The sequence below is a fragment of the Lissotriton vulgaris genome, chromosome 10, assembly GCF_964263255.1.
Source record: "Lissotriton vulgaris chromosome 10, aLisVul1.2, whole genome shotgun sequence".
Taxonomy (NCBI): Eukaryota; Metazoa; Chordata; class Amphibia; order Caudata; family Salamandridae; genus Lissotriton; species Lissotriton vulgaris.
This window is the reverse complement of record NC_141698.1, coordinates 481,903,095-481,918,812: the sequence shown is the minus strand read 5'-3', so window position 1 is coordinate 481,918,812 and position 15,718 is coordinate 481,903,095. Positions and strand designations below refer to the sequence as shown.

Below are 15,718 nucleotides of genomic sequence, written 5' to 3'. Positions count from 1 at the left end.
AGTGGTCAGAGAGTTGCAGAGTGGAGGAGCGGCGTGGAGCAGAGGATTCGAGTGGAGTGCGGAGCAGAGCGAAGAGGTGACGGAGAGAAGAGGAGAACACCAGAATCGCGGAGTGCAAGGGAGAGCGAGTACAGCGGGATTCGACGAACCTACGGGGACTTTCCAACCAGTCCGGAGCAGGACGGCAGAGGAAAAATCCGACGAGTGGGAGAGCGACGGAAGAACGGTCCGCGGAGCGCCGGAGAGTGGAAAGGAGGAAGTTCCCAGCGGCGCTGAGCCAGACGGGTTGCGAAGGCAGGCAACCCCCACGATCCCAGGAGGGCACCGGACCCACGATTCGCCCAGCCACTCCCCTGGAGGGGCGTGGCTAACAGAGGTACGGGGTCGGGTCAAAGGGTGGTTGAGGTTGGGGAAGGGACGGTCGGCTGGCCCATAGTGTAAAGTGACCCGCGTGCACTTCCCTCACTGATCGTATCGCTAGTAAAACACACAGTCCTCCCTCACTACCTTTCCCCACTGTACTGGTTGTAACCTCGTACCAAATACTCACCCCACCTCTGTTTTCTGTTTCTCCCCCTCGGTGGAGACTGGGTCGAGACGGAGTCCGGAGTGCCTGAGAGGAGGACCCCGACACGACGCCGGGAGCCAGACGGACACAGCAAGACCAGACGAGATAGAAGTCGTTCCCCGCGACCTTTGTTTGTGCGCCCCACTTGTACTGATAGACTGTTTAACTCAATAAAACCCAGTCTAACCCCAACGAAGACTCGCCTCTTGCCTATTCCCACCCAAACGGCCACATGACCCCTTTGGGTGGAATATGGTACCTCCCAGGTCTTCTAGAAACTCCAATAGGAGAATGGAACACCTGAGACCTTTTACACCCTTGGAGACAGCAAACAGGTTTGATATTTTCTCTGGTTTGGATAACTGTGATTGAAGATCACAGAATGACCACTGTATGGTTGGTCACACAAATGCAATTCAAATAGAGAAAATTGATGGTGGTTGCAAACTGGATAGAAATATACAACAACCAGTGTTGGGGAGCCTAGGACCAGTTACACCAAGTACCCTAGAATCTATTATACAGTGAGTTGAGCCTGATCCAACACTGAAGTTTATTCCTGTTGTAGAACAAGTGGTTCAAGATCTGACGCCATCTAGGTCCAACCAAGGGGGAGCTGATACTGATGTAGGAGTTGTCCTGACTACAAGGCAAGTGACTGTAGTCCCCGTTCCCCCAGTAGTAAGCCCTATACCAGGGGCTAGTAACAGCGTGGCCTTGAAAATGGGGGCAACACTAGTAGGGGAAAGTCCAACACTAGTTAGGGAAAGATTAACTACGCTACACAAAATTACCTTGATATCTTGGAACATCGCTGGTTTGATAAAAAATCTTTCTGACCCTGATTGGTCTAACTATATAGATTCCAGTGACTTCTGTCTGTTCCAAGAAACCTGGACCCTTGTAATACCTCACAGGGTGGGATATAGGACCTTCAATATCGAGGCAGTTCCTTCAGTTAGAGGCAGACCATCGGGGGGCTCACGGTATGGGTCAGTGTGTCATTAGAGGTAAAAATTACACAATTAAACACTGATTCCGCAGATATACTAGGACTTGTAGTTAATCTGAAGGATGGTAGGCGCATTGTTGTGTTTAATGTTTATAACCGACCCTGTGGGCTAACAAAAGAATCAGTAATTTTTGATAAACTGGACAAACTCCTTACAGATTATGCAGATATGACTAGCAGTATAATAGTATGCGGTGATTTCAACTGTAACTTTGAACCGATTATAGGGTTTGGAGATGTTTTTTCAGATGAGGATAGGGCCAATAACATCCACTCCTTATCATACACGGAGGGTGTGAGCTGTACGACCCTAGCTACCCAGATCATGAGATTGGTATCTGTACATGGTTTGAGGGCCTGTAATGGCCGTTTTCCATCAGACTCTCCAAAAGCACCAACCTTTGTTAAAAACGATCTCCATAGTAGGATTGACTATATTTTGGTATCTTTTGACATTTGGCCCTTCTTATCTGACTTCGTAATTGACCCCAGATATGAAAGTGTCCATCGGCCATTGCACTTGTCAATGGACCATAGATTAGTCCCAGTACTAGGAGTTCGATGGATTATAATATGTTAGATATCCCAATTACCGATCGCCCTTTGATGAGCAACAATAGGCGTTCCCTTAAATGGGCTAGCTTATTGGGTAATAAAGAGGCATTATCCAGCATTTATTTACTTCTTGCAGATACTTTTGCCAAACATCTGCTCCAACCAGTAGAGGGTATGGTTTTTATTGACCTGCATATTGAATTTTTTAAAGCCTTAGTAACATTCGTGTCGAAAATGCCAAATAAAAAAAGGCTGCAAAAAACTACCTCTATTGGCACTAAACCCTGGTACAATAAGGAATGCCGTAACTGTAAGGGTTCACTCCTAGAGGCAATTAAGAGTAAAAAACCACATGTAATCAGGACCCAAAGGCAAGAATACAGGAGGGTGCAGAAAAAGGCTAGAATTAACTGGGATGAGGAATGTTGGGAGAACATGCTAATAGCTGTCAAAGCGAAGGACAATGTGGGCTTTTGGAAACTAGTTGCTAACGAGAAAATTGGAGAAAGGTCACCGGATGATGTGTTTATTGATGAACAAACCATGGTCAACCATTTTACTCACTTGTATGAAGCACCAGGCAGTGAGGTGATTGCTGATGGAAACAGTCCATGGTTGGTCCCACTCGCAAACACTATAGAGTTCAGTCTTGAGGAAACAGAGTTACCAATAACTGCTGCGAAAAATGGTACAGCCCCAGGACTAGATAAAATACCGGGGGACCTGTACAAGCATGAGATTAGTGTATGGGCGCCATACATAAATAAGCTTTTTAACATATTAGTTGCCGGAGGGAATTTACCAGATAGCTGGCGGGGAGCAGAAATTATATTAGTTTCTAAGAAGGGAGATAGATATGATCCTTCTAACTATCGTCTCATTTGTCTTTTAGACATTTTACAAAAAAATCTTTTCAAGGCATCTTTTAAATTGAATGGACTTGTGGATCGATGAGAATGAGATCTTTACAAAGTTCCAAGCAGGCTTTAGACGGAACACAAGTACGATAGACCAAGTATTTAGGTTCTGTTGCATTTGTTGGAAATATGTTTTTTTATTAAAAGGACATATTTATGTAGCTTTTGTTGACCTTAGGGCAGCTTTTGATTTAGTTTTGCGGGATCGTTTATGGGATTGTTTGCTTGCACTGGGATTACCAACTTGTATACTCCAGCAGATTAGACGTTTACATGATAATAACTTTGCAAGAGTACGTTGGGGCCCGAAAGGGGAACTAACAGAACCCATACCTATCAGACGGGGAGTCCGCCAAGGTTATGTGCTGGCCCCTACACTCTTTTCCTTATTCGTCAACGACATCCCAGAATACTTAGACAAATGCAATAATGATTCCCCAAAACTGAATGGTGTGAGGGTTCCCTCACTCCTATTTGCGGACGACACAATCCTGATTTCACAAACGCCCATGGGTCTACAAACACTTCTAAACTCCTTTAAAATGTATTGTGATTTAAAAGGACTAGAAATAAATACGAAAAAAACCAAATGTATGTCCATAAATCCCCACAAATCATTTAAAGGGCAATTCTTTCTAAATAGCCAAAGGCTTGAACTCGTTTCAAACTTCTCGTATTTGGGTGTTTCCCTAGATTCAACAACCTCATGGAAAACGCAAACTGAAAAAAGTAAAACTATTATAAAGCGTCATGGGGCAAGTTTAAGCAAGTCCATTTCACAAGCACTAGAAGTTTTTAAATTTAAGGCCAATCTGGTGCTTTATATGGAGCAAAAATCTGGGGTATAAATGCAGGTAACATCTTTACGATTAGCGAAAACACTTTTTATAGAAGGCTTTTGAGATTGACCAAATGTACTCCACTTGTACCATTATTTATGGACTTAAACATGAAAAGAACAGACCACATTGCATTACTTAGGCCACTCTTGTTCTAAGGTCAGACTCTGGAGTACTCTTGATCTTGTAGATTATAGACAAGGAATCTTAGAAGTTAAGAACCTTGATGTTTACACTACTAACCCTTGGCTTACGTATGTTAAAAACTGGTTTTATCGGACAGGCCTTGCCCACTTCTGGGATGATCCAGCGTGTTTAAGACAAAGATGTAAGACTCTGGTCAAGGCAAGATTTTGGTTTTATATAACACACAATTACCAAAATGATTACTCATGTGGATCCATTACACGTAGCTTTCTTGATTTTAAGGACTCTCCTCTTTTTGAAGACTTTTTAAATGAGATCCAACCACCCCTAGCAAAAAGCCTGTACTTAAAATTTAGATATGGTATACTTAAAACAAAATCTGTACTAGCGAGATGGGATAAGTCCATAGGGCAATCAAAAGTGTAAATTGTACATGTTGTCAATTAAACCAAAGAGAGGATGACAGCCATATATTGTTCTTTTGTACTATCTACGAACTAGCGAGGAGAAAATTGATTAAACCCTTGTGTAAAGCCTTAGGTATACGATCATACCTGGAAGCATATAGGATTGTTTAAACAGACACTGGACGCCTTACAGTGTTTTGTGTCAGCAGATTCCTATTGAGTGCTAGTTATACCCGTAAAAATTTGGCCCTTGATCTGTAGACATTAAATGGGTGTAAATTGCATGCAAGTTAGGTTGCCCTGATACTGGCTAGTGGTGGTTTTTGTAAAAATATCTGGTTTTTTTTTAGTTATTATGCCTATTTTAATCAGGATATTTATTGTATTAGTTGATGAATTGTATATTTTCTGCTTCCCATTGGTATGCTGTATCGACTGTATGTTGTATCCACTGTGCAAAATGTATTGTTGTTGCTTATGCATCTTTTATGGCCGAACGAGCCGAAATAAAGATTAAATGAAATGAAATGTATTAATTATTATATTTTTTATACTAATTTACTACATTGTTTTAAAGTATTTATTTTTAGATATTTTATTTTTTAAATTACATTACATATTTTAATATAAATTGAAAAAAAATGTTTTTAAAAATATTGAAATTGTAATTTTTTTTTAATTTAATATTTTTTTAATTTATATATATTTTATATAGAAGGCATTGATATCCTATGGAAGGAAATTCAAGTTACTGGTAAGTACAGTTAAATTTACTTTTCAGGAATAGTAGTGAGTTGAAAGATGCAGCACTGAGGTATCTCCTGATAAGAGGTGAGTAAATTGGAATTCCTAGTTCGACTGATTTTTGAGGAATTTTTAAGTTCCAAAACTCCACACTTAGAAAAAGTTCCAAGTGAAACCAGTCAATGTTAGCCTATGAAAGGAAATTCAAGTTACTGTAACTACAATTAGAATTGCTTTTCAGGATCAGTAGTGGGCTGAAAGATGCAGGACTGAGGTCTCTCCTGATAACATGTGAGTAAACCAGAATTCGTAGTTTGGCTGATTATAGAGGAATTTTTTTAAGTTCCAAAACTCCACACTTAAAAAAATTTCCAAGTGAAACCAGTCAATGTTAGCCTATTGAAGGAAATTCAAGTTAATGTAAGTATGGTTAGAATTGCTTTTCAGGATCAGTAGTGTGCTCAAAGATGCAGCACTGACGTTTCATGTGATAACAGGTGAGTAAATCGGAATTCGTAGTTCGGCTGATTTTACAGGAATATTTTGCTCAATAGTGAAGGAAGGGGCGGGCCTGAGGTATCATGTGTGCAAACACACCCTGTGGTGCATTTTAGATTGGGAAATTAATTCCTCTTCAATCCTGAGGTCCCATGTGAGCCAACTAGCCCACCAGGTACCTCCAGTATGCGTCAGGCAGCTATGTTGCAGAGAGGTGTTCAGAGGGCACGCCCCCTTTTTACAACACTCTGCAACACAGCTCCGTGGCACTTACTGGAGATACCTGTTGGACTAGTTGCCCCCTAGGGGACCTCTGGTTTGAAGAGGAATTAATTTGCCCAACTTAAAACGCCCCACAGGGCATGTTTGCACTCACATCACCACAAGCCCCACCCCCTACCATCACCACTGTGCAAACGCGCCCTGTAGCGTGTTCTAAGTTGGGGGATTAATTCCCCTTGCATACTGGGGTTCCCTAGGGGCCAACTAGCCCACCAAGATGCGCCAGGGGGCTGCATTGCAGAGAGGTGTAATGAGGCCATGCCCCTTTTTACACCTCTCTGCATCGCAGCCCCTGGCGCGTTTGTAGAGGGGTAACTAATTCCCCTTGCATACTGGAGGTCCGTGGAGGCCAACTAACCCACCAGAAACCTCCACTATGCGCTCGGGAAGGTACAGAGTACGGTACTTCGTACCCCGTGATTTAAAAGAAAAAAAGAAAACATTTGTTGGACCTTGGGGGTCCTTGTGGGTCCCCCTGAGCAGGTCTAGGGGATCAGGGTGTTTCTACCCTGCCCCCTTTGTGTGTTTTACATGTTTGTTTCACTGCTTTCTTGTGTACAGAGTACTGAACTTCGTCTCTAGATATCACTATGATTTTCTCAGGAACTACTGAACGGATTTACACCATTTAACAAAAAGCACAATCTGCAAACCGAACTCTACCTCTCTGTCAAATTTGGTGTAATTTCGTTCAGCAGTTCGGGCTGTAGCCCTGGCTAAACGTCCCTATGAAAATTGCATGGGGAAAGCACGTTTTGGGATCCCCCTTTTTTCTCGGTCCCCACTTCACAAATCACCCCCAAATCGCGAAGATTCGTCCACCGGCGCCAAAGTTATCCCAAATAGAATGTTGTAGATTTCCTATGGAAACTAGGTCCTAACTATAACTACCTACTGGCGACCGTCAGTAGGTAACATATATATATATATATATATATATATATATATATATATATATATATATATATATATATATATATATTTCACCGGATCGCTGCCTCAGCAGTCCCCTTCCTGAAGCGTTGGCACCGCCCGTGGTAGCAGAAATCACTTAATGTTCGCAAATTCCTCAATCCACAACTCGTTTGGCTATGAATGAAGAGGCAGCACACCAGGAAACGGCACAACAGTTTATTGTGCACTAAAAATCCAAGTCCTTGGCACAGCAGTTTATTGTGCACTAAAATCCAAGTCCATGGATTTTTAGTGCACAATAAACTGTTGTGCCGTTTCCTGGTGTGCCATCTCTTCATTCATAGCCAAACGAGTTGTGGATTAAGTGATTTTCAAATATATATATATATATATATATATATATATATATATATATATATATATACATATATATATATATACATACGCAATAAAAGGAAGCTAGGGACTCTGGATAGTTCCCAAGTTTAGGTGAAGAGTAGCTCCTTAATATGGAGCACCGTACAACACCACCAACACTCTAAATCTGCTCACCTCAAATGTCTGTTTCGCTAGCATTTTTTTTTTTTTTGGTGGCCTTAAAAAGGAACTACTTCAGATTCAACAATCAGTTCTTTATGCAAATAAAGGGCACTGCGATGGGATGCCCTTATGCCCCGGAGATGGCAGTGTTGTATATGGCAGAGTACGAAAGAAGATTTGTTGACAACAATAATCCATATAAAGGACATATAAAACAATGGTACCGGTACATCGATGACGTGTGGCTCCTGTGGCAGGGGAGCCACACCGAATTGATGGAGTTCCATATGTGGTTAAATGCGAAACGCCAAGACATCACATTCTCCATTGAATCTAGCTGTGCCAAAATGACATTTTTGGACATTGAAATTACATGTACAGACGGGCTTTTAAAATCTTCTTTATTTAAGAAAAAGACTGACAGAAATACAATTTTGCACCATCGGAGTGCGCACCCAAGGAATTTAAAGGCTAATTTGCCATATGGCCAACTACTCCGAATAAGGAGAAATTGTACGGAAATGTCAGACTTTGAACAGCACGCACAGAGGTTCTGTGGTGAAATGCAAGACAGAGGGTACCCAAAAAAACTGCTCAAACACTCTTACAAGAGAGCACGTTACACGCCCCGTGAGTGTTTATTAGAGAAAAAGGGAAAGGAGGCACTGGACCGAATGGTCTGTGTGACCACTTTTGGCCCAGATACCCATAAGTTGAGACAGATGGTACTAAGAAACTGGCATCTCTTAGAAAATCTAGAATGCCCTTTTCCCCGTCCTCTATTTGCATACAAGAAGAATAAAAACATTGGCCAACAAGTTGTGCGAGCAGATATAGCCTTGCCCAAAACAAAAAGTGACTTATTGTCAAAATGGGGTATGAAACTCATTGAAGGGCACCACAAGTGCGGGAATTGTATCTCTTGCGCAAACACCATGGAGGGCAAAGAGTTCCAACATAATAATGTAAAATGGAAACATGTTGGTTTCTCAAACTGTCGAACACGCAATGTTGTGTACATAATTATGTGCCCGTGTCCAAAACTCTATATTGGCAAAACCAATCAGCAAGTAAACACACGAATAACCCAGCACCGATCACGCATTAAAAACAAAGTTTCATCTGCATCGATGGTCGAGCATTTTATGGAAAAACAACATGGAGAAAATGACTTTAGATGGTCAGTACTGTTCACAATAAATCAACAACAAAGTCCTGCCGATGTTGAAAAAACACTACTAAAGAAAGAAGCGTATCTAATTTTGAAGTTCGACAGCGCATTGACTGGTCTCAATGCCCTGTCTGAAATATCAAGATTATAATCGCAAAACCGCCCTCACTGACGGCACGAGTGCAACTCCTTATATTAATTATGCACGACGGACCACATTCTAAGATGGCCGCCATGCTCGACAGTAGATCTGAGGCATTATAAAACACATACTCAAAGATGGCCGCCGCACCGAGAGACTAGGTCAGAGGTCCCCGGTCCGCCAAAGGAATAGGTAAGAAGCACCAACTAACTGTTCAACTTGTCAGAAACATTTCAGAAATTAGACCCGCTTTTCTGAAACAATACCCTTTTTACGCATAGGAACTCAAAGAGGCAATGGCCCCCAGTGAAGGAAGCTGCTAAAGCAGGTACAAAAAAGAAAACAAAGAACGTGAAGTGCACGTTTGCAGATTATCAGGTATGCCCTTTTCTAGCGTGAGTGCGAGTAGAGTGTTAACTTTGAAAAGAGACTAAGACCAGTTGCTCTAGAAATAAAAACACTCCCTCCTGTTTTGAACTTAGGAATTTGAGAAAACAATGGCCACTCGTGGAGGAAGCCGTACAAGTGGGTCCAATAACTAAACGAAGAGCGTGGAACGCACATTCACAGGTCAGACAGGTATGCCTTTACTAGCGTGGGTGCGAGAAGTATGTCAACTCAGATAAGAAACTGAAAATATACTTTGTGGCTTACAGGATTGTTTGGCCATAAATTAACAACGACCAAGGTGCGAGCATTTACAAGTAGAAAGAAGTCTCCACGTGTAACGTACAAAACGGGCAGGTACGTCCAAGAAATGTCTTTAGCATTTGGGCTACTAAGCGATTCGCCCCTACAAATAGTGATGATGTTTCGCACTTACATTGTAGGTAGCAGATTAGAAGAATCCTCTTATAAAAAAAAAATAAAAAAAATAAGCGACCCTGTGGACCGGTATGAGCTGGAGAACAGATAAATCTTAGCGCAAAGAGTCAAATAAATGGGAAAACTATTAGGAAGAGTAGTGAACTAAAACGAAGCTGTTTTTATGTACATTTCACAGACAAATAGAAAAGACAGAGCCCTGATGAGAACCCGAAAACTGATGTCATAGGGTTTGAAACGCGTCGGCACACTTACAAGAGATTGACTTGGAAGTCCAGTAGACCAATTAATCCATTTGTGGTCTTACAAAATCTTTTTGCTTTCAGAATTTCTTTTTTCACATTAGTTTGCAATTGATGAAATACTCAGTGTAATGTGACGTAGCTTTGTCATTTGGTGTTATTAGAGAACACCTTTCATAAATTGAAGTCTGGCGATGAAAACTGATTAATTGTCTATATGTATTGTTGAATTGTAGTATATATATGTCGAATTTGGATTGTAATTGCGTGTAAATATGTACAGTGTCTTTTCTTCGATATTGATGTATATGAAAATAATGAAAAAATAATGAAGTAAAACAGGTATGAATAAAGTATACCTTACAAGCTTAATGGATATTAGTTTGTAGTGCTCAAATTTGAGACATAAAAGAAATGTGCGGTTGGTAATGCTGTGTATATTTGGAATGTTTCTCTAGCATAGCAGAGTTTTTATGCATAGGATCAACACCGTGTCATGCACGATGAGCTAGAGAGACAAAGCTTTTTGCCATTTTTACAGCAGTCTTTATGTATAGGATTAGCAAGTGCCATCTACACCAAGCTAAAGATTTACAAAAGCCTTTTATCTCTCTAGGCACAGTATTACAGCTTTGGATTGGTAAAATAGCATCCAAGTCAACAAGCAATGAATACAAGCAACCCCTATTGTGTTTTCTTCTCATTAGGGCTCATCTGAGAGCTATAGGTTCATCCAGACAGAAGGGAGCATTCATTATTAATCAAGACAATGCCCTTTCAGGATTAGAGTGTTGCAAAGATTATGCAAAAAGGAAGTAAGGAACTCTGGGTAGTTCCTAAGGTTAGATGGAGAGCAGCTTCTTTATATGCACCACCCTACAATTACACTGACATTCTGTGAGAAATCAAAGCTGGTGCTAGGAATGGGCAATATGGGCAGCTGCCCAGAGCCCCACACTATTGCATTACAGCCAGGCCAGGGCACACTGGTCCTCTCCTGACCTCTGCTCATCTAATTTGAGAGCAAGCTGCCTCCTTCCAATTGTGTTCAAGGCAGGGGTCCCCTCCTCTGTGCCTCACAACAATGGTACAGTGAGGCGAGACCAGCGGGCCCCTCCTATAGACCCAGTTGTGGCTGCTACCAGACTCAGGTGTGCAGTGTGGAGGGCCGCGGGGGAAATTAGGTTGGGGAAATTAAAAGGAAAAAAAATTAGATAAAACCCTTACCTGACTATGGCTGGTGTTGCTGCCGACTCTCCTCTGATCCACTGCATCTTCTTGTCTTCTTCCTGCCTGGAGGTCAGCAGCAGGTAGCACCTGGCTCCCAAACTCCCTGACCAATCACAATGCTGCAATGTAGCATTGTGATTGGTCCGAGCGCAGTAATTCAGCGCTCAGACCAAGCTTAGGAGCCTGGGGCATGTTCTCCGACCATGCAGTAATGCAGCCTGAATGGAGAACATGACAAGTACGTGTGACTGTTTTGGGCGGCCCGAGAGTGCCGGCCAAAATGTCATGCACACTTGGCGTTCCACCACTCCTTCCCCTACAGTGCTCTGGGTCACAGGGCCTACCCCGTCCCCAGGAAACAACGGACCCATTGCAGAGGGAAAAAGAAAATGATAATAACATTACATTATTTTCATTTTTTGTTTCTTTGAACTACAGCTCGGAGAGCAGAGTGTGATGCTCCTCCGCCTTAGCAGTGGAGCCGCCAATGGGAGTTGCAAAGAGACACATTCTGCAGGATTGTCCTGCAATCAGGCCTTCTGTCCTGCTACCCATTCGCAGGCACCATAGGACTCCCATTGCATTGTAGGTGGCTGGGGGATGCAGCTCAGGAGCAGTGCTTAATTTGTGCCGGTGCTTTCTGGTGCTCAGCACCGCACTTATTTTACAGAGCCAGGTCTATAAGATTGTTTTTCCCCTGGGCGGCAGGTCAGGTAATTATTGACAAAAATGTACCTGTCCTCCTTGGCCTCTGCTTGATACATCTTCGCACGCTGGCCGACCCTGGTCCAGGCATGTTGAACGTGAATCATCATCACGTTCGTGAGATCAGCAGTGCATGCCTGTCATTCACGTGCCATTTCTATTGGATAATCGTGGCTGAGGGAGGGCTCATGGCTGAGGTGGGCTGAGGCAGGCTGGGAAAGTTCAGAACAAACTTTCCACAATGTCATAGAGCAGATTAGAAGTGCGTAGCAGGCCTTCTTTAATGACCTCGCACTGAACTGAAATCCTGCATTCAGAGCGCTTGAGGTCAGGGCCACTACCAACTTCAGTTATTGTCAGATGCAGGTGTGGACATGTTCCTCTGTACACTTAAAAAACTGCCAGCCCTCTAATAGTTGTGCTGCATGAGTGTGGCAGCATTACTCAGAGCAGCTGGGCCGGAGGTACTGCAGGGCATTCTGAACTGCAACCTCCCGCCTGTCCTGCACAAGCTAATTGGAGCACCCATCCGGTGGCCCACTGTGGCCAGCAACAGAGGCGCAACTAGAGCCAAATTTCGGGGTGGGGGGGGCTAAGAAAAATTTCGCGGGGGCCAACCCTTTAATCAGTAGGCAGAGTTGGGCTGCAGGGGCTCTTACAAGGGGTGAAACAACTGCAAGGCCTAATTAAGGATGTACGTTGTTACAACGCATGCTTTTAGCACGCATGCTGTAACAACGCGGCTTTTATAACGCATTCTTTTACAACGCATAATACAAAGGGGTGTTGGATAGTGAATATTTTAATTTACTATTCCAACACCAGTCTCCGTTGACACTAGGGAAGGTGTTGGATAGTAAATTAAAAGTATTCCCTATCCTTGAGCGCCCCCCCAGAGTCATGCGTTGTAATAGAATGCGATTTAAAAACGTGTTTTAATAGCACTGCGTGCTAAAAGTTGCGTTGTAAACGACATTCTCCCCTAATTAACATTCAAATGGTCTTTTAAAGACCTGTGAAACGTTCGGATGTGGCTCTGTGTGTGCCCGGGATCTGTCTCATGCCGGGCTGCCACACACGACGGGGGGGCTGAAGCCCGGTGAGTCCAATGGGTGTTGCACGCCTGGCCAGCAATCACCCTCATGGATCAGGCAAGTGGAGGAAATCATTATTGGCGTTTGGAGGAAGGGGGTGAGGTGGATGTGTGTGTCATATATATGCATGTGTTATTGCCTTGGCCTTAAAAAAGAGGACTGTGCATTTTTGTAGTGTTTTCGTTTCTTTGCGCCTTTTACCAGTTCACACTGTCTGCTGATCTCCTGTGGAGAAACATTATTGCAAGGGTACAAGATCACATTTATTAGAAGAAATAGCCAAAAGGAATAGAAGATATCTGTATGAAATGACCGCTTCTAATGTTCCAGTTGCTTTTAACTTTATTGAAGTGAAGAGACGGGCTGATGGGGTGATGGGAACCAGAAAAAAAAAGAAGAGTTTTTTAAAATGGCACCCACCATCCAGAAAGAAATGGAAACCCTTTTTAATTTAAATGGGCTGAAGGAGGTTAGTTAATAGCAGAAAAGTATTTTTGCATATGAATTCCACATAGCAGCTGCATTGTCTCTGCAGAATCAATTTATGTTTAAAATATAAAATTCTATGTGAGCCACAACAGATGGATATCCGAATAAATTAAACTTTCACAAACGTTTGTTATGGCAAATGGGTCTGTGTACTTTTTCTGCTTAAATTGTGCAAGGGTGTTTTTTTTCTTAATTTTTTCAAAGCTCGATTTACATGCCCACACAAAACAAAGTGAGTTTTCAGGAGACATGATCACATGACCTAGTGACTGCAGCTGCCCACCATGAATCACAGGGAACCCGGTAAGAATCCCTGGGCTCAACACATTGTGAATCCAATAAATCTCCCTTTGCATGAAAACAAGTATAATGTAGTCTCAATTGTTGAGCAGTGCTTTTCTGCTCTGTTTGCGGATCTCATCACACCAAGTAAAGCTGCCAGAAATAAAATATGTATTCTGCTTGTCACCTCTGCTTAATCATATGCGATATGAACTAAGGAAAAAGCATTAAGAGATGTCAGAAAGAGACACTGATCTAATCATTTTGACATAATGGCACAGTGTGAAACCTGAGAGTCACCTAAGGTCAAACACAGCTACCTTGCTTGCCCAATTCAGGTCATCATAGATTAGCTTTATTTCACCACACAACCTTTTTTCCAAAATGGTGCTATATACACTTTTTGCTTCAATTTCCCCCCCAAATGTAATCAGGGTGAGAACCTCCTTTACTTTAGGAAGGTTCGCTAACAGAAATTCAGATCAGGTTTACACCTGGTGTTCAGCTGTGCCAGTGGCAGATGTGGTGGAGCCACTGGAGGAAATGGGTGGAGCCAGGGAAGTGGGCGTGGCCTCCTAAGAAAAATTGTGAGCACCTGCACCTATTATTTTAGAAATTAAGCACTGCCCAGGAGGGGTCTGCACATAGCAGCTTCAGGAGTCCACTATAGAGAGGTAAACAGACCTGAATGTGCCAGCTTGTAAGGAAATTGAAGGGGGCTAGCGCATTCCCTTTCTACACAGGGCCCCCAAAATCCTAGAACAGTGCCTGAGAGAAATTTAACAAAATTTACGCGGAGTCGGAGGTTATCAAAATGCACACTCCCCGTTCAATAAAGTGAAACACAATTGCCTTGCGTATACACGGTGAACGTCTTCAGAGAGAGCGAGCTAAAAAACTGACATTTGCGCTGGAAGAAGAAAGCGAATTAAATGATATTTGAGCCGAAAAACATAAGTATCTCCCTAAAATAAGAATTTTAGAAACACGCCCCGCCCCGCTCCTAATTCGACATCCAGGTGAGGTCCAGGAGGGGCCGGAGGAGCTCTGCCGCGGTCCTCACTCCCCAGGGTTGTTTGTACACATAGACTGCGAGTATCATCTCCAATCACATAGCTTACTCCGCAATTTGTTTAGCTTACTCATAAACCTGCTTTGTCCGAGGCGCCGGATTGTAAGAGACAGTACTGCTGGCATGTTTTAAGCACTCACCTGCTTCCCACTGTCCCAACTGGAGCCTCCTTTATACAAAGAATCTCGGAGGGCCCTAAAGACCTCCTTCCGAAGGGCCCCTGTTTCTTCCACCTCGCTGCAGGTGACAGGTTTGACCTTCCCAAACAAATTGTTTTTTCTGCTCTAGTAAGATGGCGGCGTTGCTGAGGAAACCGGACGCCCAGACTGGGGGAGGTAGGGTGAGAAGGCCAGTGAGACATGAGACGGACGTAGACATCAGAATCATTTCAACAAGTTCCTTAGAAAGGACTTTGTTTCCAAAGTCAGCAAGACAAGCAAACAAACCGGTTTCCATAGCCACAGGCCTGCATGGGCATTGAGCCAGTGGGAGGGAGGCGGAGGACGCGCTGTACGCTGTAACCTCCCGATCAGCAGAGGTGTGCTTGCAACACTGTCAGTTCCTCTCAGTCGGCTCAAAACGTAGAGATCTAGTTGTTTAATATCACCTAGGAGTAGTTTATCAAGTCGCGTTATTTTGGCACCTCTTTGAACGGTGGTTGAATTTTTGCTGCTTGCGACAGACACCATTCATTGCTTTATTTCTACATTGACCTTTTATTTCATATTCCCTTGAACTGAAATTACTAGAATGCAACAGCAAATACGCACTGCCAAAGCCCATAGGTGTGGCTTGTATTTTTAGTTAAACGTTACCCACAATGTATTGTCATTGCTAGTTAGAAATGCATCCCGTTTGTCAGATTGCAAAGGATGCACGTATAGGGTGACCAACTGGCATAGGTGCAAATTCAGGACAGTGAATGTAAAAATTCAGGACAAAGGGTCAAAATTGAAGACAGAAATTCAGGACAAAGGGTCAAAATTCAGGACAAAACTTCGGGACAAAAGGTATGTTTTACAGACACATCAGAGGTGGTTGC

At 42.9% G+C, this 15,718-nt stretch overlaps 1 protein-coding gene across 1 annotated transcript in view; it reads right to left on the bottom strand.

Moving 5' to 3' along the window:
- LOC147685432 (cyclin-dependent kinase-like 4) overlaps positions 1–14,957 on the bottom strand; it is an 892,274-nt gene extending 877,317 nt beyond the window's left edge. The window contains exon 1 of the mRNA XM_086941335.1: positions 14,817–14,957. The gene's annotated coding sequence lies outside the window, so the exon portion shown is untranslated. The remainder of the gene's footprint in view (positions 1–14,816) is intronic.
- Positions 14,958–15,718: the final 761 nt, after the last annotated feature.